Source organism: Trachurus japonicus, chromosome 13, assembly GCF_045865225.1.
Source record: "Trachurus japonicus isolate A0001 chromosome 13, Traja_1.0".
Lineage (NCBI taxonomy): Eukaryota > Metazoa > Chordata > Actinopteri > Carangiformes > Carangidae > Trachurus > Trachurus japonicus.
Window position 1 is genome coordinate 24,441,681 of NC_140919.1, and position 5,193 is coordinate 24,446,873.

Sequence of the window (5,193 nt, forward strand, 5' to 3'; positions counted from 1 at the left end):
ATGTTCCCGATGAAAGCGGCTCGCGCTGTGACAGACAGACAGACAGACAGATAGATAGATAGATAGATAGATAGATAGATAGATAGATAGATAGATAGATAGATAGATAGATAGATAGATAGATAGATAGATAGATAGATAGATAGATAGATAGATAGATAGATAGATAGATAGATAGATAGATAGATAGATAGATTTCCTCTTGTGTAACACTTGGTAAGTTAGGTGGAATCAGTTAACTTTAACACATGGTGGGCTACTTACACGTGGTTGTTCCTCAATTAACTGACTGAAAATGGTAATCGGGCAACATCTGATAGCAATCAAACAACAGTCATGGCCAATAAGCCAAGTTGATTGGCAATGTGCCAGATGTGTTCAACATGAGCATACAAGGACAAATATGGCTCCACGGGAAGATAATGGAGCTGGCAGCAGTGGTGCACGCTTGTTGCCTCCCATCAGAGAGTGGGATGATGCTCATGTCTGGCACTAATCACAGCCATGACCTTGACCTTGATTGGCAGACCATGTCTGTTCATTAAAGGCCCCAAAGGGACAAGTGGAGAGACATTGAAACAGACTTGATGCATCATGCAAGTGTGCATCATGCACACACACACACACACACGGCACAGTGCAATTTCCTGGAGGTGCCTACTAATTCATTTGACTTTCTGGAGCAGCATGACCCCAATACACTGCTTAGAATTTAGCTCCCTCTGTCTCTCTCTCTCTCCTTTCTCTAACACACACTCTCATTCTAACACACAACTCTAACACATAGTCTGCATCTCTCTTTCCTTATCTGGTCGCTCGCTTTCAACAATTGGTCTGCCATCAATCATTAATAATGTGGGCATTTAATAAAGTCAACCCTACAATGGAATAAATAAAGTCCCAGAGAAGATAAGGCCGCTGGCTGAGGCACTGCTCTCAGCTGGCAACCTGCCATCTACAGCTGATTGCAGACATGGGCAAAAGCTCTGTAACTGTGCTATCCTATCAGGGAATTGAAAAGATAGGAGGGCTACACTGCCATGCTGCCACCATGTATCATTCAATAGGTGCATCTAACATGGATGGCATCAAATTTGCATTATTATCACAAAATAACATTCTACTCCCAGTGACACTGTTCCTATGAATTGAAATGATTTGATGGACTCACTGTGTTGTGTGGTCGCCATATATTTGCCCATATAATAAACATTTCCAAGTTATGAGTAAAAAAGGTACGAATTTCAATTTATTATCGGTCTAATCTTGAAACTTTTTGTCGTGTTCTTTGAGCACATACCGGTTTTGGCATTTATCCTTAGCCTAATGGTTTGAAGACACTAGCTTACTTAAAGCCAGACACATGATTAATTTAGGATGAATTAATAAAGCATCAAGCTATATACGGTTTACAATATTAACAGTAAATAGACCAATAAAAAGTAACTGAGAAGAAGAGGAGATGACTAGCATGTTTGGCAGACAGATTTACAGTGTCAAGCCTGGAACACACAGGTAGCCTACTTTGTAGAAATGCAAGAAAAAAGAGGGGAAGAAACCATATATAGACAAAAACATCCAGAAACTCTCTCACTCGCACGCACACACACACACACTGAACAGAGTTTACAGCGTCAAATCTGAAATACGTGTAAGTCGTGGAATGCAGGAAGATAAGAAGAAGTTCAGCTTCATGACACACCAGTAAGTCAGACCCAGGTGTCTTCCTCCAGAAATAAGCAGACAGTTAACACAGTTCTACATTTACCTATGTGACTACCACACACACACACAATTTGAGCAGTTTATTGCTTTGTAAACTAGTCACCAGAGTTTAGATCTTGTATTTATGCGTCAAGTGTTTTAGAAGGCGTGTGAGGTTCGATTTTGTGACACAGAAAATACTTTATCTTTTTGTCAGATATATTTCCTCTGCTTGCTAATCATGTGTGATGACTGTGTAAAATGTAAGAGAGAATGAGAAAGAATTGAAGAAAAGAAGAAATCCAAGGCAGATAGTGTGAACATCACAAAAACAGCATGGTGTGGGGGGTTGCAAAACAATATATGTGTGTGTACGTGCATGTAAAGCAGAGACAGGGAAAGAGAAAATGGCTGTCTCACTCATAAATCTGCCCTGAGCCAGTCTAATTGGCCATAACCATACATCACTCCACGTCACTCTGCTGCTATTAACCATGAACCTGGGCCTCTCTGTCACTTGTGCAATATAAATAACCCACCGTCCTGTCCTGAGGGACGGTTGACACTGAACAAACAGGGTTAAAGAAGAGCTAATTGCATGTTGTGGTGTTACACTGAAGATTGTATTACAGATTCAGATGCCCATTTAATACACATTTTGATTGTGGGGTATGTCTTTTTTGTGCAGTTGCATTATATCCAAGGCCAAGGGGTGGATGATGGAGCTGACAAACTGAATTACTGCTAATTTATGACAGAACTGACCCACTGATGCACACATGAACAATAACCCACACTATAACAAACCCATTAACCCCATCCCAGATCTTTGACAATGAAAAAGGGTCTTTCCAAGGTGATGTTATAAGACCAATAAATAATTATAGCTGCTGCGCAGCGATGGGTCGGGTCCGGGCTATTTTTGGCAAGTTTAGGCAAATTCTGAGCAACAAATAGGAGAATAGGAAGACAGGACAGTTAACCTTAAAATGGTCATTTGCTTGAACCCACAATTTCTGGAACCAAACACTGTTGTCTATTGCACTGAGCTAATTAGCAATGGCAATGGACTTCATAAGTGGACAAAAGTTTCAGCAGTATCTGGGCTACATTGTGGTGAAGTTTCAAAACTGTAGCATGTACCGTTGGTTTTGTAGGAATGTTTAAAGTTTTTAAATTTAAACGCTTATTGTGCCCCCCCTAGGAGGGGGGGGGGGCACATGTCCTTGGAGTTGAGTGAATCTGGCATGGGGTTGGATGTTTCTGTGAAGTTTAGTGAGTTTTCGCCCATGGGAAGTATGACTTCCTTGGAAGAAGAAAGAAGAAGAATTCCTAGGAATACAATAGTGTCCTGGCAGCTTAGCTGCCCGGACCCTAATAACAATGCAGGGCTTCCTCCACAGGGAAATTAATTTCGTCCCCGTCCTTCTGCCTTTGCTGACAGGGATTTTCTTTTAACAAACATTTGGAAAATCACTCTTTAGACCACAGCAGTTTGTCCACTCCAAGTATAATTATGTTCCTTTTTTCTACTGCAACAGTGAAATCAAATTGTAGAGATTATCTTAAAAGTTTGATGGACATAAACTCCCTCCCTCTTTTTTGTGGCAGCCTTCTGGTGAAAGGGGGACAATAACTTAACTTAAACTTATGCATGTGAGCAAACAGTGCAAAACAATTATTCAGATTTCTCATGTCTATTCCTTATTTGATTTCTGTAAATAGCATTCAGTAAGCACATACACTGCTACTTATTACTAATCAGGGTTCAATATAGTATTGTTAGACAGTCAACTGATTCAGTTTAACTAATATTGGTGTTTGGTTAAGAAAAAATGATGAGAAAATAACTTTTCTTTATAAAGTTTCTTTATCTAACATTTGGGTTATTTAGTAGTGATTTGAATCCATGCTTCAAATCTGTTTAATGCACTTCTTTTTAACATATTTGAAGATAGTAACTGATTGTTACTTTTAAAAGTAGAATTTAGATAAATGTTCAATAGTTGTTTGTCAGATTGTTCACCACCATGTAGTTTGCTGGATGAGAACCTTTTAAATAGAGTGAGGATCTTTTTTTCCTTCTATGACATTTAGAAATACTTACCCATTTATTTTCAAATCACAAGAGACAGAGAGTAATTAAATTGTACTCAGGGGGTTTAGAAAGCGCCACACGCGATGATTATAGACATAGATCACCCTAGATTAACAATCTACTGACTACAGAATCTACCTATGGGATCAAACCATATTACGCTGCCACACAGAGTCTCCCTGAGGTTTCTGAAGTGAGGGATTGATTCATTAAGGAGAGAACTGTCTCTAATGACTCAAGAGCCTTTAAGAGTGAGAAAATCCTCATTCTGAAGCATTCCCTGATGTGACACAAAAGTGGAATAAAAAAACAATTCAAAATCCTCTTTTTTTGTGATTCACACAGATCACAGAGCCAATAGCACAGATAAGGAAAAAAAAAAGATGAGGTCGCACGCCAGGGTAAGATGGCTGATACCTCATGAGAGGAGTGTGTGTCAAACTAGGTTCCTGGGATGCTGCAACATGTTTGCTTGTGTACACACGCTCGCCAATGTGGCTGTGTGACGGAGCCGAGACCTCTTTGAATTAAGTGACAGCTGCAAAGGATCACAAGGCCACAGAGGAAGAAATTAAATCCCTGGGCTGGAGAGCAAGGGAGGGCAGTCTTGGCAGGGGATGCTACAAAAAGAGGGTTTATGACACATTGATACATGGCTTTAATTCAAGCCTTGGCTGTGAGAAACTTCATAGATGCCCCACTATCAAGCAAGTATGTATGTGGCATAAAGTGGTTCTGGCCGTGTTTTGTTTTTTTTTCTTTCTTTTTTCAGTTTTCTATGTTGGAAAGTTTCCTAAAAACATACACACATGCATCCCCTAGAGCAGGTGGGCAGTTGCTGCTCATGTTGCTGTAAAACTCATCTTGCAAAAAATTTGACACCGAAATTGTAATTGTCAGGTTATCTACACTCAGTCAATAGCAACCTGTTCCATTTATAGTTGATGAAACATGCTACTGTTACCGTTGCCTTAAATAATACATTTTATCAGTATGTCATGTCTAATAGACTTTCGTTCGTGTTTGATATGGAAATTTGTATTTGTTGTTATGTATAGTGGGGTTTACACAAAATGAAAATCAAGTCAGCCACAGTAGATTTATGAAAAATATGCAAATGTTTGAAAATTGAAAAAAAAAATCACAGTGAAATATCAAAGAGTGTTTAAGTTTTTACTTTAATATTTAGTATTAATACATGATTAGGGGAATGATATTTTGGTTTTGAGGGATTTTCAGTGTAAAAACATGGTGGTTTAACATATGAATAAGAGCTGATATGATCAATGTCTGAATTTACAGATTCAACAGTATCTGCACCAGACTAACCAAAATGACCCCCCCCCCCCCACAGTGTGTGTGTGTGTGTGTGTGTGTGTGTGTGTGTGTGT